We start from the raw sequence: 23,275 nt of genomic DNA on the forward strand, positions 1-23,275 counted from the left end.
AGGCACGGGCAGGGCAGGGACATAGAGGGACAGGCTGGTCTTCTCCCTGAAGGAAGCTGGGTACAGCGCTGGGGGCAGGGGTGCACAGACAGTCCTAAGAGGCTCCCTGGTGGAGGGAGTGTGGAGCCGAGCTGGGACCGGAGGGGGAGGCAGGACCCACAGTTCTACTGCGATGACGGGACTGCTGAGGAAAAGCCTAGGAAGTGAGCAGTGAGGGGAGACACTGGACAGGGCACCACGGCAAGGGCAGACGTGTCCTGGTGGCCTGACGACAAAGAAGGAGGTAGGGAGTGATGTCCCCGCATGTCACAGAGGCACCAAGAGCCCATCCTGGTGGCCTAGCAAGGACACACACGCGCACACACACACACACACACACACGCGCACACACACACACACACACACACACACGGACACACACACACATGCCCCCAAGGCCCTGGGGCCTTGGGCCTCCACCATCTGTGCCTGAGCAAAGCCCGCACTGCAGGTGGGGGCCAGACGGCAGTCCCGCCCAGGGCCGGCACCCGGCTCGCACACCCGGCTCGCAGGAAATAAAGCCGGCAGCAAACAGAAACACAGGAGCATGGCTCAAGGCAGCAGGGGGGGACTCGGGCGGGCCTGAGCGCAGGCAGCCCACGACCACAGTCCTGCCTCGCCCACGCTGCTCGCCCCAACTGGCAGCCCTGGCCTGTCCCCCCTCCCCCCGCCCCACACGAATCTGCGGGTGGGCTCTGGAATGAGTTCCCACGGGCTGTGATCCGTGGCCACCCCGTCTTCACAGGCGTGGGGAAGCCTTAGCAGCCATCACGAAGACAGGTGGGGAAGGACACGTGGCCACGGGCACCGAGCCACACAGACGCACGGGAGGCTGGTGGGGCAAAGCCAGACACCCACACAGAGGCTGGGGAGAGCCAGGGACCGTCCTGGGACTGGGGAGAAGCACCAGTGAAGGCAGATCTTGGTGAGAAGGAGGCCGGGAGAGGACAAACAGGCCCAAGGCAGTGACCCGGGGGGAAAGGCAGCAGGCGAGACCCGGTGACAAGAAGACCCTGAATGTCACAGGCCAAGGCAGAGCAGCAGGAAGGCTCAGGTCCTTAAAATGGAGGGAGAGAGGTGGCGAGCAGGGCCATGGGAGCCAGCCTGGCCACGGGACAGGCACCCCTATATTCAGTGCACTTCTCTCCTTTAGACATGCACAGTGAGGCTGGGGTCTCAGACTCCTGGTGTTCCCCTCCCCCAGGGGCCCACGGGACGGGAAGCTCCCAGGAGGCTCAGCCAACAGGCTGGGGAGAGCAAGGGCAGCACGGAGGGGCCTGGGGAGAAACGAGGAGTGTGCGGGGCGGGAGCATCATGGGGGGGGCTGTGCTTTTCACACAAGCTGAGGAGGGGTCAAAGCTGCAGAAACCCCCATTCCCACCTTCCCCACACCCCTTCCCCCATCACTGCCAGCCCCACCCTGCCCGGCCCCCACCCCAACTCAAAGCTCCTGGGCCAGACGGGTCACAGCTCCCTCCCCCATTCTTCCCGCATTGTTTGGGCTCCTGGTTAGAGCCCTTCTCCCAGCCTGCCTTGGATTAAAAGTTACTCATGTGTGCGATTCTGTCTCTCCCACTCTGCTGGGAGCCCCTGCAGAACAGAGACGCTTTGATTTACCTTTCTTGTCCCCTCAATCCGAGCAGCGCCCCTTAGTAATGATAACTCCCAATTATGCGACGCCCGCTACGTGCCGGCACCAGGCAGGTGCGCTACAGACCTCACTCCCAGCATCTCCGGCCCTGCTCGGGGCGGTGCTATGTCCATTCCGTACAAACGGGAAACGAAGCCCCGGGCGCTTAAGACAGAGATGTTATTTAGCGGCGGAGATGGGAACAGACTCGGGGCTTCTCGGCAGCAGGGCCACCGAGCCACACCCCGGGAGCATCCAAGAAGCCTTCCTTGGAGGCACCGGGCTCAGGCCCCTGCCCACTACTTCGGGTCCCCACTCAGAGACTCCCACTTCCAACTTCATCCTGCTGGCCTCTGGGGGGTGGCCAGGACCCCGAGGCCACGAGGGAGCTGATCCGCAGGCTGCCACCGACCGCAGGAGGAGCTTGACCCGAGCGTCCTGACGCGGAGGGACAGTGGCTCCCAAGGCCGAGACAATGCCAGTGGCATCCGGAGAGGTCTCAGTGATTGGAGAAACCGCGAGTGCTAAGAGCCAGTGTCCACCTTCGGGAGTTGCTCGCTAAGAGCCAGTGTCCACCTTCGGGAGTTATAACAAATACCCCTGCTGACCCAGCCAGTCCCTGGGCCCAGTGCCGCCCGGGGCACGCCACAGCCTGTGAGGCACTGCCAGTAGCCTCCCCAGTAAGGATCTGAGGCTCAGAGAAAAGCAAGTTCCCTCCAGCCACATAGCTGGCGAGTCGTGTGGCCAGTAAGCAAAGCAAGGGGCCGGGACACCTGGCTCTCGGGAGGCCACCACACCAGCCCGGCTCCCGCTGCCTTCCGGCTCTCACCACCCCCAGGACCTCCTGGCCCAGACCAGCCACTGTGCGGACTGGACCCCTGGTGCCTTGGCAGCCCCCCTCGATGCCGCCCCCCCTCCCTGGAGGACCTGCCCTCCTCCCCGGCTCAGCCCACATCTCCCTGGGGACACGGCCTTCCAGCTCTGCTCCCAAGAGTGAGGCCAGGAGAGGCTGCCTGCCCCCAGGGTCCTCTCTCGGTCCTGCTGGGCCTGGTGAGGACAGAGGTGGAGTTGCACTTCTGATTCTGGCGGAGAAGTGATCTCCAGCTCTGTCCTAGAGGATGGAGATGCTCACAGATCCTCAGACACACCCCACACACGTCTCGTGGGCACGCACGTACCATAACACGTGAGCACCCACGTCCCCGGGTGCACGCACGTGTGCATACCCGCTCTTGCACAACCGCATTCGAGTTCACGCTTTGGCGCTCACGTCCTGGCACCCCGTGCCCTGGTGGTCACATTCCCAGAGCCCTGCCCGCCAGGCCAGCCAGGAACCAGAGAGGGACTGGGGCCGAGTGCGGGAGGAAGCTGAGGAAGCCAGGCTGCAGGAGAGGGGTTGGTGGAGGCCAGGCCTCGTCTCCCCGGATTTATCAAACGCGCAGTAATGAGCCCCCCGGGCGGAGCGGTCCCCACGCTCTGCACTCCAGATTGCTGCTGGTTCAAAGGAAAGCCTTTGATTCGCACCGACAGCTTTCAGATGGAACTAAATCTCCCCACACTCCACCCCTCCTCCTGCCACGCGGCCCCCCTCCCCGCTCTCACATCTTCCGCTGCCCCTTCATCCCCCTCCCCTGACGTTCTCCCCCAGCCCAGCCATTCCCTTCCTGATCCATGAAAAATACAACAGCCCGGGAGAGCCCCCCCGCAGGCTTCTCTCATCTCACCGAGAAAAGAGGATTGCGATTCTCCAGGCTGGGCCGGCAGAGGGGAAAGAGAGATTTGCACTTTCGATAGAAGAGAAGATGGGAGAAGGGGGGAGGGGGGGCAGGAGGGGCCCCGGCTGGGGCGGGCAGCGCAAGGGCACGGGGAGAAAGACCGAAGGCCAGGCAGCACACAGGGACACACGGATGCAGACAGGCGAGGCCTCGGGACCCTGGGACCAGAAGTTCCCCGCTGGCGCTGACGGGCGTGGGGGCTGGGCTCTGCTGACCTGGGGCATTCGGAGTCCAGCCCAGAATCAGACAATGTCAAAATGTGGTGTGGCTCTCGAGAAGCTCTGACAGGCGAGGAACCAGGGGTCAGGAAGCCCCCCCGCGGGGAACTCAGGTGTGAGTAGACACCAGGTGCTACGGAGATCGGATGAAGCCCCAGGCAAGTTGGCGAACCTTCTGCCTATCACCACCCAGCCCTGCCGCCGGCCAGGAGTCATTTCACCACGTGAAGCTAAAACGTCGCTCTGGGCAGCAGGCGCCCCTGCCCTGACGACCGACCCACCAACTTTCCCCACCTTCCCACCTGGACGCCAAGCCACAGGCAGAAATGGCTTGTCTCCTCCGCCCGCCTCCGCCTGCCGCCTGCCTGGCCGAGCCAGCCGGATGCCCAGCTCCAAGGCTGGGGTATGGTGGGGACGGCCGAAGGGGAATCTTTCCAGGGACCAGATGGGATTTTACAAGTGGCCACAATCTGGCCCGGTTTCCTTGCATCTGAGCAGACCGCAGAGGCTGGCTGCGGAGACGGGCCCCGGGGCCTGGCCGGTACTCCCAGAGACGGGGAGCCTGAGCTTACTGGTCTGGGCCACTGGCTTAGTCACGGAGAAGCAGGAACAGAAATCCGAAAGAGGCAGGGGAACTGGCCTGGCACTACCTGCCGGGGAGGGACAGCCATGCTCTGGGCCGGGAGTCAAGGGATGTGGGCTTATCTGGTCCTGCCTCTGCCCCCATCTGGCTGTGTGACTGTGGGGCGGTCACATCGCGTCTCTGGTCTTGGTTTCCTTAAACTGTGAAGCGAGGTTGCTGAGCACTGGGCTCCTCAGGGCCTTTGGTTCTGACGTTCGAGGATTCTCCGGCATCGCGGGCCCTCCTGGGGCCTCAGCCAGACCTCGCCCACCCTCACTTCCCCCTGCAGGTGTGGAGGGAGGTCTGTGGGTTTGTGACACCAGGACAGCGGCTCAGAAGACCCAGATGGTGACCCAGCAGAGGGAAGGAAGGACACACTTTGCTTCCGTCGCCAGGCGTTCCCCGTCAGCGTTCCTGAGCTCCCCTCCGCGCGGTTCGCTGTGGGGAAAGGGAGGGGGAAGGGCAGGCAGGCGTCCTGGTCTCGGAAGCGACCTGCCAGCCCAGGCCCACTCCCAAGGACTTGGAGCTCCCGGACTAACAAAGACTGGCAGGTGCAGCTGGAAACACGCCCCTCCCCCACTCCCATTTGGACCTCCAGCCCCCTCCGTCCTGCCAGCCCGGTGACACCTGGGCCAGACCTGATCTGACAACTCTATGCAAATGTGCCCTGGCAGGGGCCCCTGAGAATGTTTTACGGGAAGGACAAGGGCACGGAGAGCCCAAGTGGGGTTGGCTGGAGCAGGTATGACAGCGGGAGCAGGAAGGGGGGCGGCGGGCGGGGGAGGACGGTTCTGCTGAAAAACCGAATTCCAATCTGGCTTCAGTGGGAAAGGGACGGGCAGTGCGGGAGAGGAGGCAGGTGGCTGGTGAGGACTTAGCTCTGATAGGAGACAGAGGATAAGGGGAAGGCACACAGACAGAGGCAGCACACAGACAGAGGTCAGGAGGAGGACATCAGGCCTGGACAGTCTCGGAGCCAGAGGCCGAGGACACGGAGCCAAGCACCAGGAGCTGGGGGCAGGGCAGCAGAGCAAGTGGGCCCTCTGCCCCGGCCCCGGCCCCGACCCTGACCCCGTCTTGCACCTGCTGCTGCCCACCCCCCACCCCCTGCAGTCCCCAGGCCCATGCGGTGGGAGGAAAGGAGCAGAGACACGGACCGCGACAGAGGACGGGAGCGGAGGACAACCACAGACAGAGAGCGGAGAGCAAGGCAGGTGACGTGGCAGCTGGAGGCAGGAACGGGGGGCGGGGAGGACTCTTTCATGGGGCGGGAAGGAAGGAGCTCAGATGCCGCCGGGGCACGACAGAGAAGGGAACGAGGCAGGAAAAGGAAAGGAGAAAATCACATCCGAAAGAGAGTCCGGAGGTCAGAGTAGGACAGGGCCTTGATCACCAACGCCACACCTTCATTTGAAGACACGGAGGGTCAGCTAAGACAGGTGCTCGGGGGGGACCCGTTCCGAGTCCCCGGTGGCTCGTGAGCCAGGCTCCCAGCTACCGAGGCCGGTCTGCCGCCGCCCAGACCCTGCTCATCCCGCGTGGGCGGATGGCCGAGCAGGAGGGGGCGCCCAGCCCTTCCCTGGAAACCCTCCTTCCCTAAGCCAAGGGAGGGAAAGGGGCAGCGAGAGGCAAGTTATGGGAGAGAAGTTAGGAAGACGGCTGGAGCGGGGGGTGAGGGGGCAGGAGAAACAGTCCTGAGACATCTGGGAGAGGCAGGTGGCCGGCCGGTCGGCGAGGGGAGGGTCGGAGCCCATCCTCCGGCCTTGTCTGGAGGCCTTAAGCAATCAGGTCAAAGGAAAAGAGGGAAATCCTTGAGAAAAGGAAGGGATTTCTGAAGAGATTCGCCAGGGAGGTGGAGGGCGAGAGCATGAGGCGTCTCCGGGGCGGCTGAGGGCCAGGCCTGGTCTCTCCCCACGGAGCAGATGGTCCCAGTGACTGAAGCACCGTCTCCCTCCTCAGGCCTCCTCGGGCACCTTCTCTGGGGGAGGACTGGTGCACCAGGCCTCACCCCCAATGCGCCAGGCCTCACCTCCCACCACGCTGCCTGTCCTGGGGTCCAGCCCCATTCCCTGCCCGGGGCCCTCCGGCAGGCGGCCACAGGGCCTCCCCACAGACAAGAACAATCTCTACTTCTCTGCCGACTGGAACGTTCTGTTGCCCTCTTATGAACGTGGCTCCTTCCGAGTACAGTCTGCGAGCAGCCGGAGTGGGGCCCCCAGAGCCCCCGGCAGGCTCACATCCCAGGAAGACACACAGGCTGCTCCCCAGACCCCCTCCAGAGACGTCTCCTGGGCTTTCAGGAAAGGTGTCCAGACTCAACAGCATCCACTCAGAAGCCCAGAAGACAGGGGCGGGCGGGGGCAAGGGCGGGCATTCCCCCATCACCCGGACATGGAGAGCCGGAGGGACCCTCACTCTTCTGTCACCAGGGAGGGGCTCTTTGGTCAGGACACCTGTCCAGTTCTAAGTGGAACGAACTTTATTGACCCCTGCCCCCCTCACACCCCCTCCCCTCAAAATTAAAAAAGAAAGAGCCCAGCAGATCTCAGTGTTAGAGTTTATCTCCGGCCAGAGCTGGGCTCCTCAGGGATGACCTCGCACATGCCTCCAGCAGCCCCCGAGGGACTGTCTGGCTCCAGGAGCCAGGCGGAAGGCACAGGGTGTGGACATACACCCCCAACCCGGCCCCGGCTCCCCACCAGCGTCTCTGAGAAAGGCTGCCTCCGCAGACACAGGGGTCTCCCAGGACCCCGCCCAGGCCTTTGCTACCAGCCCCCACGCCCAAGTTGAGGGACTGCGGCTCCCAAGAGAGGTTTGTATCCGCAGAGCTTGGCGCCGGCACACGGCCGTGTGCTCCCCCGTCTGGAGGTGTTCAGACAAGGGAGGGAGATCGCCTGTCAGCCACGTTCCGGAGGTGCTCTGGGTCGTGTGTAAGGTCTCTTTCCAGTCCTGGCGCTTTAGGATTCTAGTCACACGCTCACACATCCCCTTTTCGACGCACACCTATCAAATGATCAATTTGTAACGGTTCGATCAAGGTAGACTGAAATGGTTTGCAGTACCGAAGTTTAGAGGAAGAAATTCTGCACAAAGCACGGGGACAGGGACAAGAACAGGTCCCTGAAAGGGTCTAGGAAGGAAAACTTCTGTCCCAGGGCAGTTAATCGTGAAACTCAACAAGTCAGCGGTGGGTGCTGGACACGCCGTTGTGTTGTCTGCGGCAATACTGTATTTTATTCTGGTTCCTTTTCAACAAGACTAGGTTGTCAACTCTCAGAGACAACAGATATAATCTTACACGCACATCCCTTCCAAAGAGACGACTACAAAACGGCTTTGCACAGAGTAGGTGCTCCATAAATGCTTGCTGTTTGGTGATCTTAACCAACAATTAGTGGATAAAGCAACTAAGCCCAAAGTCAATGCAATTCAATTCAATATTTACCCATTCATTCCATAAATGTGTCCTTAGTGTCTACTGCAGAGCGAGCCCTGTCCTGGGCTCTGGGCTGGTCCTGCCCCCCCGCGCACAGGCCAGGAGACGCATCCAGCCATCCAGGCAATGCAGCCTGTTGAGCGCCGAACAGAGGAGAGGCAGGAGGGAAGCAGCGTAGAGCAGTGCAAACACTGCCTTTTCCACGTGTCTGACGTCCACACCCGCCTTCCCTTGGGACGAGACCCACACCGCGTTGGCCTTCGTGAGCTCTGGCCTCCTCCACTCATACAGGTTGGACGTCGGACGCCTCGCTTGGCACACAGTGGCTATCCAATAAATGCACACTTACTGCCTACAAGTGCATTGAGCCCTGACGACGAGAAGGGTTTCAACAGCCAGGGAGCCGGGGGAGGGCACTCCAGACAAAGGGAGCAGCGGGAGCCAAGACAGGGAGACATAAAAGACCAGTGAGCAGTTGGAAGTGGCTGGAATTCAGGCACTGAAAGAAATCAGAACTAAGGTCGTATCGCTTTAAAAATTAAACAGTGTCTCCTTCTGGGCATGTCTCTCTCCTCCAGAAACTTCATTGTAGAGAGTGACTGGACATAGACAGAAGAGAGGTCTAGACAGAAAGACAGAAGCAGACATGGTGGCAGCGGGTCCGAGGGCTGCAGGGTATCAGCCCCGTCAGGTGGGTCAGGGGGCGTGAGGCGGCTGTCTGGGGGGACGTGGGGGGGCGTGTGCACGTGTGCATGTGCGCTCGGGGGGCACGTGGGTCCTTGCGTGTGTCCACGTGTCCCATGAGCTCGCTTCTGTGTGTCTTACACCAGTGTTGATATGCAGCCACCATGACTAGGACATTCTAGGCTTTTCCAATTAATCTCCATTAAAAAGATTTCCCGCAAAGTTGCTTCTGGAGCCCCAAGCTGGGGTCACCTGGATCAATCCTGCGTAAAGTAAAGCAGCTCCAACTGGCAGCTGAATCGATCTAACGTGGTTCATCCCCCACGTGCAAGGGGCACGGAATGTTAATTTGCTGCAGGAGCCGAGGGAGTCCAGAGGCTCAGGCTCTGTAATTAATGGCTGGGGGCGCGGGCTCCCAATATGGCGGCTGTCAGTGGGCGGCAAACTCTGGGGTCTGTCTGCTCCCGATGGCTCCTGTCCTTCCTGCGTCAGTCTGCTTCTCAGCTGGGACACAAATGGCCACAGACAGCAGAAGTGGAGACCCAAGCCAGTCCTCTAAGCCTGCCGGAAGTTCACAGGACATTGGTGGGGAACGCAGTGGTGGTGGCCAACTGGGAGGCCACGAAAGGGTCCGTCTGGCTGTGCACACTGACTGCAGAAGCCAGAGCAGCTCTGAAGGAGGCGAGTGCTTAACAGAAAGGGGGAGCAACCCGTGTACCTGCCAGTCATCCTACCATCGCCTAGTACCCTTCGCGTCCCCTCCTCCAGGGAGTCCTCCCGGAGGCGTTGTAAAGCAAGTGTGGCCTTCTCCATCCCACCCCAGCCAAACCAGCTGCTCGGGTCTGGATCCTCCTCATCTTCCCACATGAGCCCTTCTCAACAACTTGCTCACTTGTCTCTTCGGTCCGTGCTCTGTGTCTGCCTCAGGACCGCCCCGACTCCGGGGAAGAAGCCAAGAGCATGTTCCGATGGAGCTACTCATAAAGCTTCACCGAGGACCACGGAAAGGAGGTTGGTGGGGTCTGCGGCGTGAGGTAAGGGTAAGGCATGCAGGCGTAGGGGTGTTGGAGAAAGCAGCCTGCCTCCTCCTTCCCACGCTCTCGGCTCCTGATTCCCTCTTTCCCTTTTCGGTCTCCCTGTGTCGCCCCCGTCCAGGGCAATGTGGGGTGGGGGGGAGGTTCTTTCCTTCCTCTGCCTCCACGGCCCCTGCTCTCTGCAGTAACATGACGATCCCTCACTCTGCTGCCCAGCCCTCGCCGTTCCCTTTGATTGCTTGTGACACCAATCTCACAACAAATTTAGCACCTCGTTTCCCGGATGAGCCAATATTCCCCCTCGATTATCTCCCAGTGAGGGGGACAGGGCGCCGTGCATGCCAACAAGCAGCTTAGGCCTCCTCTGGATATCAGAGCCAATCAAGCTCACCGTCCCCCCCAGGATGGATGGGGTGGGCGGGAGGAGTTCTCCGGGGAGGAGGGCTCCGAGAGTGACGGAAAGATGGGGGGGGGGAGGGCAGGAGGACAGTCGGGGAACAGAGAGGCCCCCGGAAAGCCGGCCCTCAGCGGGTCTGTGTGCAGGTTCTGTGACGTGGAAGGTGGTGGTGGGAGCAGAGTCTGGCTTGTGTTTCGGTGATTCTAGATGTTTCTTCCCAAGGCTCTCCTGAGATCTTGGCATGAGGCTAATTGGGGGGGGGGGGGGATGACCTGGAATGGGGAGGGGTCCCTGCCCCGCCACGGACCGAATCGGTGGGGGGAGGCATGTCCCTACTCTGTGCCCCACGCCAGCAGTCCCTGACACCTCGTCCGCGGCGGAAACGACTTTTCCTAACAAAACTACTGGCTCCTGGGTGGGCAGCTGGGAGGGGCCAGTGTCCCCCGAGGCATATGCCCCACAGGACTGATGAGGGGCAGTGAAAAGGAATTTCTCAAGGAAAAGTGGGGAGGGAGCAGACGGCTCTCTGAACTCGGGTAGCCGAGGATGAGGAGGAGGAGGAGAGGCAGCGTTGCGGCCCGGGAGAATAGAACAAAGAGGAAGGGGCTCGGAACCCCGACAGCTCCACGGAGGTCAGAGAGATTCCGAGCCCAGAAGACGGGACAGAGCCCGGGGCAGGTGGGCAGCTGGTGCAGAGGAAGGGGTGGGGCGGGGTAGGGGTCAGAGGCTCCAGAACTGAGCTGGGGGAGAGCAGGGAGCGGGAGTCGGGAATGCAGGGAAGGCGAGAGGAGGAGCCGCGGGCCAGGAGCTGCGGCGGACACCGGGAGGGTCAGCAGATGTTCGCTGTCATTAAACGGATTCCAGTCCATCCGGGGGGCCTCGGGAGCCGGGGTGAGCTACGGCGGGGAGAGGCCAGGAGCAGAGCCCAGGAGGAAGGAGAAGGCTCACACCGGGCTGTGTTGGTTTCCACACCAGCCCCACACATGACCGCAGCACACCTCAACGCCCACACTGGTCCCAACCAGAATCTAGTCCCAGCAGCCACTCAACCCCAAGCTCCAGCTAGAACCCCAGCTTCTAGAAGGCCGACGGCTCAGGCTCCCTCGGCGCCCGCCCAGCAGAAGTGAAGTCGTCAGCAGAGGGTTATTGACTCCGTGAGGGCACAAGCCAAATGCAACAGTAGCCCTTAACGGTCACCCGCTCAGGCCTGACCCCCTGCGACCTCCGTGCTGCACTGAGCAGGGGTCAGCTCCAAGCCCCGGCTCCAGCCGGCGCCCACCTCAATCCCGAGGGCCGCCGACCCTCGTGCAGCTTCATGAACCGTCTGACCTCAGTTTGCTTCTGCCTCACACCCCTGGTCAGGGGACGATGCATTCGGGCGAACGACGGGGTCAGCTCAACCGGGGGCCGCGACACGGTGGGAACATGGGCACCTGAATCCTCAGGCTAATTACGGAGGCTTATGCTTGTCTGGAAGCCGGCTGCCCAGAGCTCTCTGCCCTCGGAAGACGGGCTGAACAAGGCTTAGACACAGGACGAGAGGACCCGGATGCCAAGACCCCGGATGCCAAGTCCCCAGGAAGAGTGAGTTTGACCTTGAGAGGTGACTTCGCAGACAGGAGTCCACAGATCATGAATGGACTGCGGTCAGGATGCAGTCTGAACGGCTTCCCATGCGATGCTGACCCTGCGTGTCTGGCCCAGACACAGGGCCTAGTGGCCCTTCCTGGGGTGCCCAGTGGAGGCACTACAGTGAAGAGGGTGCCCCGGAGGTTCTGAGTGGCCCAGAGACCCCACCGTTGGCCCCCTGACTCAGGAGCGGGGCCTCCCCCTGGGCCCTGCCCCTCCGTGCTCCTCCCGGGACCCCAGGGCCAAGGCTGGGACAGGAGCTGAGTGTTCTGTTCTGTTCTTGTAGCAGCCAAATCTGGTTACTGGCAGGGGTGATGGACGAGCTGGCCCTGGAGCCCCGGCTCAGGCCGCGGGAGGATGGAGTTGCCCTGTCACTCCTTCTCCACTGGATGAAGCGTCGGGTCCCAGACATCATCTGCAGCGGGCACGCCTCCGAGGTGTCTCTGGAAGCAAGACGCCGCTCCAACCAGGTCTTGAGAGAACCTGTGCACCCACACACCCACAGCAGCCCCCCGAGTCCTGCCAGAGTGGGGTCAGGAACCCAGCAGCACGAGTCCCTGGGCCTGGGTGGGACACCACCACCCCCCCGCCGGCCAGCTGCCACTTCTGCGGGGGACGCCCTTGGAGGGGGGAGTGGAAGAGACGGCCTCCCCCTGGCTGGGGGCCTCGGGGCATTTCTCAGTGACAGCCACAGGCCTCGCAAGCCTGGGGCAGGGCAGGGAGGGAGGAGGGAGAGAGACAGCACGGAATAATAATGAAGGATTTTTAATAACTCGTCAGCCATGGTGTCAGCTGAACAGCCGCGCAGGGCAACCCACTGGGAAAACTTTGTGAGGAATCGTCTTCCCAGCAAGCGAGAAGGGAGAGGAGTCAGGACGGCGGAGGGCGGGCAAGCGTCCGCGGGCTCCCCGGCCCCGGCCCTCGCGGCGCTTCCACTCGGGGCCAGACCCCCAGGCCACAGCCGCGCCCAGGGCCGGAGTCGTGGCGGAGGAGTCACAGAGCATGGGCAAGCCCTCCACCCCCAGAAACACAGCCCCCCACTCGCTCGAAGGCAACGATATGCTTATCAAAGGGCTTCTTCTCTTTCCCTAATAACTCACCAGGGGGTTGTTGGAAGTAGGAGTGTCGTCAAAGGGTAAAGCCCCCGCTGACCACCTTTCCAATGGCCTCGTTTGCACACAAGGACACCAAGGTCCAAACTGTGGCAAACACAGGGCTGGCAGAGCGGGGCCTCTGGGACCTAGAAATCCAGATCTCAAAACGAGCACAGTTTTATGGAGTGAGAATTCCCGTGACCTTTCCCGGGGCCGGTGCCGCAGAGAGGGCAGTACCCAACTCTCCAGCAGGCCAGGGCCGGGAACGGCAGCAGAACGTGGGGCGACCTGTCGTAACAGGACACGTCCTGCCTTTCCCTCTGATCATTCTTGGGAGGCTTCCTGGAAGCGGTGACTGTGGATGTGGGCTGGGAGATGGAGAGATTTTCCAAGCCTTTGGAGCAATAGCTGGGAAAGAGCTCAAGGACAAGGAGAGAAGGGAATATTCTAGGTCTGTGCAAAGCCCTGGGAAGCAGTGAAGAGATGAGGGTCCTTTCCTGCACATCTGTGAAAGCCACAGAGGCTGGGGTGGAGGGGCTGGAAGCTCCAGTTCTTGGGAGGTCAGGGACCTTGCAGGCCCAGGGGCTCCGAGCAGACCACCAAAGACAAGGCAGGGCGAACCCTCCAGGTCCAGAGAGGTGAGCTAGCTGGGCTCCCCCAGAAGCCCTGGCAGCCTGCCCACACCCTGCACATAGACGCGGAGGGAGGGTGTGCCTGGGACGCAGGCCCCTACCCCAGCCAAAACCCAGAGCCCCCCAAGTCAGTGGCAGCTCTGCCGACACCAGGCGCGTGGCGAGGTCTTGCGAGTGACAGCAGGAGTGCTGGGGGCTTTCTGGGAGAAGAATGACACAGGAGAGGTGCGGGGGGGGGGGACGGGGGCTGGGGGACAGGGGAGGCACCTCCAGGCCCTGGCGGGAGGCCAAGTCCGAAGGCTTCCTTCCTGGTTCAGAAAGAGAAACTGAGGTATCAGGGAGCAGACCCGTGCTCCTGAGAAGTCCTGCAGCGAAGCCGGCAGCCAGCACCCCCGCCCCGCCAGCCGCTCGGCAAGATGTAAAGTGCCATCCAAACGCGATGCATTATTAACACTTCAGAAATCATATTTCACAGCCGCCCGCTGGAGCTGGGAAGGGGCTCTTTGCTCCTGCTCCCAGGCCGGGAGTTATTGTTAGAGCCGCGTGTGACAGCAGCGACACGTGACCGGGGCTGAGAGGGTGGAGGCCGGGGGCACCCGGGGGCGCCCGTACTCCCCTGCCCCCCGGGGCTGGCCCGACCAGGCAGGCAAGCGGACCCTCCCTCTCCCACCTTCTGGGAGACCCTGGCAGAGGGCAGGCTGAGCCCCCCACCCGGCCCCTTAGCTCCAGGCCACCAGTCTTGCCCCATCCTGCATGGTGAGGAGGAATTCGAGGGTGGAGGAGGCTCCAGCCTGACGGAGGAGGCAAGTCCCCAGGATGGACACAAGGGCAGGAGATCCAGAAGGTCATGACGGCAGGGGCTTCCCAGGAAAGGAGGGTCCAGGTTCGCTTGGGGAGGAGCAGACTGTGTGGTCCAGGGTGGGTAGGGGCTGAGAGGCCTAGCAGTGGTCCGGGCACACGAGGGAAGGGCGTGGACTGGCAGGGACTGGCTCTGCCCAGCTGGGCTGGGAGGGGCGTGCCTCGGGGCACAGGGAAGAAGAAGCAGGCCAGGGAGCTGGGCGCTGCCCCCACTGCAGGACGCCAGCCACGGTACCAGGGGGAAGGAGGGTTGGAAGGGACGGCCCTGCCCGCCAAGGACAGGCCCGACTCTTGGGTAAGAAACAAGAAGGGCCCAGGGGTGGATGTGGGGGACGGAGGCTGCCTGTCCTGGCCAGGCCCTCCCGCGACCCATCCCGCTCCCGCCTGCAGGCGCTGGGCCCCCGTCCGGGCGCCGCGGGGCCAATGTGGGCAGCTTGTAATTAGGCAGAGGGAACAGACGAACCAATTTTCAATTAAAACCTTATCTACAGGGTGCATAGATAGAAAGGCGGGTGGGTTTGATTCTTTTCTAGGCCAGCCTTCAATATTTGCCGTGCCTGGAAGGAGACGCGGGGAGGCCGCCCAGCAGCCCTGGCGACATATAAATTCTGCTCATAATTACATGACTTTCAACACCACGAGATGCCAATAAAGTATTTGCAAGGCCCACAAATGAACAGCGGGCTGGCGTTCCCGAGCCGGTGCTTGGACAGCCCGCGCACAGGGAGGGGTGGCCACATCTGGGTGGGGAGGGGGCTTCTGCAGGGCAGGGGGGGGAGGGGGGAGCGCTGAGGCTGCGGATTGGCCTCCTCCTCCTCCTCGGTTTCTCCGCAGACACCAGCCTCAGGGCCCCGGGCTCCCTGCCCCGTCTCTTGAAACCCCAGCTCTGTTAGGCCCGCCAAAACACAGGATGTGAGCTCTGCTCTTCCAGAAGGAGGTGGGGAAGCCTCCCTCCCCTTCCCGAGCCCGGGCTCTCTCCGGCTCCCACCTTCCCGACTGTGGACTGGGCAGCCCCTTCCCACCTGCCGGCCCAGTGGCAAGTACCAGCCCCACCTTCCAGCACGGTCTTCTCAGGGGAAACCCAGGGCAGGGGCGGCAGGAGCGGGGGTGGGGGCAGCAGGAGAGCCCCTCTGACGCGCGCGCAGACGCCCTCTGCTAAGGGGAGGCCCCCGTGGGCCCCATCACACCCAGCCCCACCCACAGTGTGGGCGGTGAGCGGGTCAGGAACCTGGTCCTCCCCCCTGTCTAGGCCCAGCCGCCCCACACGGGTCCTCGCAGGAGACACTCGGTACAAGACACATCTGCTGAATCGGACAGAACGGAGGAGGCAGGACGACCAGCAACGCTCACAGCTTGGCACGGGACAGACGTTCCTAGAGATGGCAGCAAAAACCACCTGGGCTGGAAACCAGAACGGGCTTCGACTCCAGCTCTGCCCCTTCCTCCCTCCCTGCGCCCCCAGCCTCCTCCGTGAAGTGCATGGCCCGGATGGGACACGGATTTGGCACCGCCCCCTCCCGAGAGGGTGGGGCCCTCCAAGGACCGGTGGGGGCCCTGAGAGCCATTCGCAGAAAATGTCCTGTGCCACGGGCCCGCCACTCTGCGCTCAGCATGCTTCTGCGATACTAAAACACTCAGTAATAGCAATAATGGTGCCTCCACCGACATCCACAGGCAACTGGTTGGCAAGAAATCTCGTAACTTATGCGGGAGGATTCCCAGGATCCGACCCATTCTCACCACGAACAACTTTCTGCCTCTGGTTCCAGCCAAGCCAGAGAGAACCTTGAACGCTAAACAATTCAGTTCAATTCTGTTTCACACAAAGCAGCAACAAGTCTTGGGGACCTACTGTGTGCCAGAGTTTCTACTGAGTTCCGCGGAGATAAGGGGATCAATACGGCACAGCCCAGCTCCTGGGGCGTCTCTAATAAATAGCTTCAGTTAGAGATAAGGCTCGGGCCAGGCATGGGCTTTGGTGTTCAGGAGACACATGATTAATCCTGATGGTGGGGAGAGAGGAGAGGGACTTGGGCAGAGACTATGTAAGGGGCACAACCCCCCCCCCCCCCAGCAGATACAGAGGTGAAGCGATTCCAGGCAGGAAGAACACTGGGGACAAATGTGTGTGGCGTGTGTGGGGAAGAGTCTGGGAGGGCGGGAGCTCGGGGGACTTGTGCAAGGGTAGGTTGTCGGGATTAAAGTGATAATCCCCTGCATTGTACTTGCAAACAACATGTGCACGGCAATTACAAGGTACCACATTTTTACGGCTTATGGGACCCACGACGGGGCAGGTGGACTGGGGTCAGGTTGTGGCAGGTCCTGCATTCACTCCTCTGCACCTACCCTCCAGGGCCTCAGCCACCGTGCTGGAGGCTGGGGGTCCGCCGTGGGATCCCACTGCTTCCTGCTCCCCAGAGAACGTACATGGGAGCACGACTGCCACGGGTGAATGCCTCGCGGGGTTACAGGCACGGTGATAACATATGGAAGGGACATCGTGGGTGCACAGAGAGAAAAAGAGTCCATTTCACCTGGGGTGAGGTGAGGGAAGGCCTCCCAGGGAGGCCAGAGCCCTGGGACCGGGGTTTGCAGAGTGGGAGGCGTCCCAGGGACAGAGGACGGGAGCCTCACTGCGGGGCTGGCCTGTTTCCCCCGGGAAGACCATAAAGGAGAACAAGACTCCGAGGCAGGATGTCTGGGGGACGGCGGCATCGGCATGTGGCTCTGATGAGAGACAGAAGACACAAGCAGGTTGGGCCGGGTCCGCGCTGCCCTACCCAGTCACGGGACGGGCTCGATCCTGTCAGCCGGAGGGGATGATGGAGCAGGAGGCGGGTGGCCCCGCCAGCAGCCAGGGGCCGGCTCCGTGGGGAGCTGCAGCTCCTGGAGAGAAATCGCAGGGATGCAGGATGGAGAGTACGCACTGCCCGGAGGACGTGGGATCCGCGGGGACGGTCTTCAGCCGGGGTCACTGGGCGGTGGGAAAAGTCCAGACTCCTGGAGGGGGGCGGGGTCGGGGCAGCTTGGCAATCGCCCAAGGTCATCCCAAGAAGCATCTCATCCCCTGGGTCACCGGCCACTGAAGGGGGGATCTGTTACCCATATCGGGGGGAGAGTAAGCAAGACAGGAGCCTGACTTAGGCTGTGGCCCTCAGAGGGGACGGCCCTGCTCCCATGCTGGTGCCCTTGGGGCCCCGGGGTGGCTGTTGGCCGCGTTCAGGTGCAGGCATGAAGCGAGCCGCCCAGCCAGTGCTTCAGCCATCACTCCTCGGACGACGGCGCCGCACCTGTAGGCCGTTTGTTGTGTGACCCTTAATCAGGACAGCTTATCCTCCGTGACTGCGGGTGTCAGGAGCTGGGGACCGGCGCCAGGGGCCGGGCTGGGTGTGTCCCCTGCTTCAGGAGGGCCGCCCTTCCAGGCAGAGGGAACAGCATGAGCACAGGCTCAGTGTGTGAGCGCGAGCGGACTGCCCGTGGGCCCCTTGCCCAGACCCGGCCGGGCTTCCTGCTGTCACGTTGTCAGGAATCCGAGAAGGGAAAGCTTGAAAAAGATAAGATAGCGAGAGCAGGGGTGGGCGAACTGGACGGCCGCCGTCCGACCGCTGCCCCACGTCCTGGAACGTTACGGCTGGAGAAGACCACAGATGACGTCACCCAACCCTCTTGTTTCACAGACGGGGAGCCTGAGGCCCAGAGAGGTGAGGCAGATCCTCCGAAGCCACAGAGCCGGACACCAGGAGCACAGCTCAGGGACCGACTCCATCCCGCCGGCCGCCACGAGAGTCCTGTGAGCACTGGACGCCTGGACTCTTGCGAGTGGAGTGGTCTCTCACGGTTAAGTGACTCCTGCTGTCGTCAGTAATATCGTCCTGCTTCTGGTGGCCTCCGAGCCCTTTCTCTGATACCCCCAGGCCCTGCAGAACCCGGGACCGAGGGCCTTGGGATTCATCCTCTACTCCCGCCAGGAGGCCACAGCACACGAGGCTGAGCTGCTGCCCGGGGATCCGAGCCCCTGGGAGCCAGGAAATCCTGGACGTGTGTTCTGGACGCTGTCTCCAGCTACGCAGCACACCTCTGCACTCCCCCCCACCCAGCCCTCCCTCCCCCGACCCCTCCTGTGGACAACGACCAAGGGCCTCCATCCAGGGCCTGCAGAGAGTGCTCCCCAGCACGTGGACCAGCTCAGTCCGTGGTCACAGGCAGACCGTGGCTGCTGTGGCCCGAGCACCTTCCCCCTGGTGTCCTGGTCCTTCTGCCCACTGGCCCTGCCACGTCTCCACCCACAGTCCAGGTGGGCGCTCACCACAGACCCCTCCTTGCTTACCTCGTGCCAGGGACCCTCTGAAGCGGCTCGGTCATCACGGCCATCCCTGCCCCCAACACCCGCCCCCCCCCCCCGGCTGAAACCCCATCTTGGCTCCCCTGGCCTATGGCAACAACCCCTGATCAGTTCCCTGCCTCCAGCTCGCACCCCTGAAATGCATTCGCCACACAGTGGCCTGAATGATCTTCCTAAGACACAGATCTACTATCACCACCACCACCAATGGCTCCCCAGTGACTTCAAAGGAAGCTCAAATTAGCTGAGGGACTGGCCGGCCTCACTGCCGCTCCGGCATGGTCCTCCAGAAACTCTGGCCTCGGCCTCCACCTTGCCCTCTCCAGCTCCCCCTCCTCCTCCTGGGCCAAGGCCCCGCCTGAGCTCCCAGCCCTGTGACTGCAAGCCCTGAGGACGGCGGCTGTAATCCGTCCTTACCTCCCCTGGCAAATATATTTTTATTAATTCTGTCTCCTCCTTTGCTAACCAAGTCTTCCTCTCCAACGTACCCCAAATGCCCCCTCTTCTAGGAAGCTTTTCCGGCATTGGGGCCACACGCCGTAGCATCTCGGCCTTACCGGACACTTCTCTCCCAAGAGGGAGTCCCGCTCCCCAGCTGGTCTGCTCGTTGCTTCTCAAGGCAGCCAGTGCCCTGGGTCGATGTCCCGCGATTTCCTACCCCTGCCCTTCCCCCCCAGCCGCGGGGCGAAGACCGTGCCTCCAGCCAGGGGCGCCACCCCACATGCATATTTGCTGTGACAGGTGCGTGGCCACGTTGCTAAGGGCCCGCACGGAACTGCTGACTTGTGCGTTTTATGTTATTTTTGTCTGCGAGCAAAGGTGAGTGTTCCCTTTCCCTTCGTAGGCGTTTCTCTGCGCTCTCTGTGTCCCAATTTGGAGGACAGCCCCGAGATGCCTCCCGGCTTTGAAGCTCCGCGAGTCTGCCTCTGGGCCTCTGGGCGTTCACTGGGGGCAGCGGCTCCGTCTATTTCTTCCCTCGAGGCTCAGCACACCAGAGGCTCGGAAAGGCCACGCTGAGCGGGAGCCTTTCCTAGTCGGTTCCCTTCCCATTCCCTCTCGGGACAGGCAGGAGTCCGGGGGCTGACCCGGCTGACTCGGTGGCCACCTGTGCAGCCCGGGGCCGTGTGCTCTCCGTCTCTGAACCTCGGGGTGCGCCTCTGTAAAACGGGGATGACGTCAGTGTTTCCTCACAGAGCGTGAGCCTCAGCACGTCTTCCATTCTGATGGTTCCTTGTCCCCCGTCCTAACGCTTTCCTACTCAGTGTGCGCGTCTCACACTTTCTGACCCGGGGTCCCCACAGGTGTCGTGAGCACCAGGGAGCCCGCAGACCGGGGGTGGGGGGGCTGGTGCCGGAAGCCCGAGGACGCGCGGTGCTAAGGCTCCCTCAGGCTCCGAGCGCTCCAGGCAGTAACAGCCCCGAAAAGCAGGGTCGAGGGAAAGACCGGGTCAGGCCGTGCGGAGCCACACTGGGGAGGGGCCACGGGTGACGGATCATTCCACCGCAGACCCAAACCCTGGCCCCAGAGCACGTGGGTGTGTTGGTGAGAGCGGGTTCTAACCGGCGTGGCTGAGCATGGGGCAGCCCTGGGGGGGTGTGCGCTGGGGACTCTGAGCGTGGTCACAGCCCCAGCCCCGCCTCTGCCCCGGTAGGTGACCTCGAGCCAGGCCTCCTGCTCTGGGCCTCAGTCAACCCACTGTACAACAGAGTGATCGTGAGGTCGTGCGGTTGAGGACAAAGGGCCCCCACCTCTGCCCTGGGTTTTATCACGAGGGTGTCTACCTGGCTCAGCCACCTAGAAAACAGCCTGATCTCCCCAGGCAACCCCAGCCCTGTCGCGCTCCCGCTGCCAGCCGGAGAGGCCGTGTGTTCCGTGGGGCTGGAGCCGGCTGCCCAGGTTGGCATCACGCACGTGGCCGGCACACGGCGAGCACTCGGTAGGCACATGGCGGGCACTCGGCCGGCACATGGCGGGGACACGGCAGAGCTCTCTTCAGTGAGTAAACAAGCAGGTGCTGGCCCCTGTCACTCTCACCCCTGCCTGCACGGCTGCCTCCTCTCTGCGGCTTCGAACCACCGGCCCCGGGTCCCCTCTCTGGAGTCACATGGAATGAATCTGCTTCTCCCGACAGAGCTCCCGGCCCTCAAGCAGAGCTGGGGCGCGGCCCGCAGGCTCCTCTTCTCAGGACCACACAGCCCAGGGACTCTCCACAGGCGCCGAGGCCCCGCAGCCACCTCTCCGTGGGCCCAGCCCCTGCCCCATCTCTCCACTCTGGTCACAGCAAACCCTCGGAGAACAGCTGCCTCTGGGGTCCCTCCCACTCTCCCAGAGAGTCGCGCCCGGCTTCCCTGCTCAGTGTCACCCAGGACCTCGGGGGGCCACATCCAACATCATCCGTCGCCTCCGTCCCCACCTCGCTGCATGGGTCAGCACCGTTGGCTACGGCGGACGGCTGCTCCCTGGGCTCGCGGGTCGGGCACTCTCCTGCTCCTCCTCCCCCCGCCTCATCCCAGCCCCCCGCTGGCTGCCCACCCCTGTCCTGCCCCTGCCGTCTCCCCGCAGCACACCGCCCCTGGCTGGCTCAGACCTCTCCCTCAAGCTCTGGCCAGAGCCGCCAGTCGGCTTCGCTCCCAGCTGCCCCTGGGTGGCCGATGGGCATCTCACACTTCTCTCCAAAATGGAACTCGTGATCTTCGTCCCCTGAACCTGGTCCTCTCAGCAACCTCTAGTCCTAACACAGCGGCCCGAGTGACCCTGTTGAAACAGAAATGATATCACACTTGTCCGCTCAGAACCTATCCCGCACTGCCCGTCGCGTTCAGCGAAAACACACGTCCTCCTGATTCCTTCAAGGTTCTTGTCCCGCAGTAACTTGTCCGACCCTCTTCCTGGGCTCCCGGGACAGAGGCTGTAAACCCTGGGGACTTCTCCAATGAGAAGAGTGTCTGTGGGCTGCTGGACCACAGCTGGGTTTGTGCTAAGAAAGTGACTTTGGACGGGGGCTGGTCCTACAGGTAGACGAGCCATGGGGCTGGGGGGCTGCGGCTCAGGGCCACAGGTACCAGCCCAACCTGCTGGCCTCAGGGGCAGGAGGAGGGCTTGGGGGGTTCCACCACAGGCCGGCGAGCCACTCACAACACTCCAATAAACACTGGATGCTGAGGGGGGGCTCCTGGTTGCTGGCCTCCTCCATGTGCCTGGAGGGAGATGGCCTAACTCCCCAGGGAGCGGATGTGGGGCTCCTCTCCTCTGCTTGGTCCCGACTTGTCTCCTTCCCAGTGAGGTTCTGTGAGCTCCTCAGGGAACCTGAGGGTGGCCGTGGTCAGAAGTGCGGTGCCCGGGGTCTCTCACACTCATTTGGGGCCATGCCCTCCGCCTGCGGACTGTGCACCAACTCAGGACCCCAGAGCAGTGCACGTGGGCCCTTGTGATTACACACACACGCGCCATGTGCACACGCACACACATGCCTACTCCTACCACTGTTCCCTGCTCACTCCATTACATCTACACTCGATTTTCCTCAAACGCAGCAGAAACCCTCGGATCTCAGGACCTTTGCATATGCTGTTCTTTCGGCCTGGAACACCTCTGCTGTCTGCACCCGCTCCCTCCTCTCCTGATTCAGACCCGGCTCTACTGCCTTCTGGGGGGGTTCTTCTGGGACCACCCCACTTCAGATCAGGCCACACCCCCTGATGTTCCACGGTCCCTTTCTCTGGATTTATTATTCCTCCAACACATACCAATCTCCAGCCTACCTTATGCCTTACTTCCTAATTTACTCCTGGTCTCTTTCCCTGATATGAGCCTTCCAAGATCCACAAGGTAGAAAGGGCCGCACTCAAACTCACCCCACCCTGCTGGTTGCTGTAAGCTCAGCACGAAGAGAGGGCCTGGCACTTCAAAAACATGGAACACGTAAGAACGAGTGTTGTGATTTCTAGAAGCTTTACTGCCACCCTCATCTAGGGAAGCCCACTCGGTCCACTTCCCATGACAGCGGGTGTCTCCCGAGGATGGATGCTGCCGGGCATGGCCTTCCAGGACAGTGCAGCGGGCCGCCCCACCCACGGAGGGTCTCCATGGGGCATGGGAGGCACACAGTGGGCTTCACCTCCCGTCATGCCACCTTGGGTCCCGTCCGTCGCGCCCACTCGTGTGCTCCCAGCAGGGGGCCCGGTGCCTATGCCAGGACGACGTCCCGTTCACACCGGCCCACTGCGTGAGTGTCAGTGTGGACTGTGCCACCGAGCCCTCCCCATGCTCCCTCACAAGGCCTATCACCAGCCTCGCTTCACGGACGGCAAGGTGGCGGGTGAGAGATACACGTCAGAAGGCCTGCTGTCCACTGCGCTGTGGCGGGAAAGCAGAGCTGAAGTCTAGGTCTTCCGGCATCAAAGAGCAGGCCCCTGACCTCGGAGCCACACTGCCCCCACGGCAACTAGGCGTGCCCCAGCGAGCCAGCCCTCTGCGCCCCGTCTCTTCCTCCACGCGATGCACCTGCCGAGACCGGACCGGGACGGGCCAGCCGGGGCTCAGCCACCCTGCAGGCTGTGCAAGTGGCCGCGGGTAGGAGAGCGGCAGAGAGCTGCCCGAGCCTGCTGTCCTCCACACGGGGCTCCCTTCGCCTGAAGCTACTGAGGACGGCTCCCTCCCGCCCCGGGGAGGCGTCCACGGTGCTGACACAGAACCGCCAGCAGCCCACAGGCACGGGCCGCCAGGGGCTCCCACACCCGCGGGCGCTCCATGGCTGGTCCTGGTGGGAGCTCGGGGAAGCAGGCCAGGAGGCCCCCGGTGGGTCCTGAGGCTCACAGCCCCCTCCCCAGCCTCGTCCGTGTGTCTCCAGGAGGCCCTCCTTCTACTCGCCCCCTCCGCTCCC

General features: G+C 62.6%; 1 protein-coding gene and 1 long non-coding RNA gene across 3 annotated transcripts in view; one reads left to right on the forward strand and one right to left on the reverse strand.

Annotated features, from left to right (window-relative positions):
- The window catches only part of KIRREL1 (kirre like nephrin family adhesion molecule 1), an 86,436-nt gene that overhangs the window by 22,783 nt on the left and 40,378 nt on the right, over positions 1–23,275 (reverse strand). The gene's annotated exons all lie outside the window — the stretch shown is intronic.
- On the forward strand, positions 8,233–15,187 carry LOC131814338 (uncharacterized). Its single transcript, XR_009347280.1, has 3 exons — positions 8,233–8,411; positions 9,332–9,438; positions 14,883–15,187. It is a non-coding gene; the product is annotated as an uncharacterized LOC131814338 (long non-coding RNA).

This window comes from Mustela lutreola, chromosome 14 (genome assembly GCF_030435805.1).
Source record: "Mustela lutreola isolate mMusLut2 chromosome 14, mMusLut2.pri, whole genome shotgun sequence".
NCBI lineage: Eukaryota > Metazoa > Chordata > Mammalia > Carnivora > Mustelidae > Mustela > Mustela lutreola.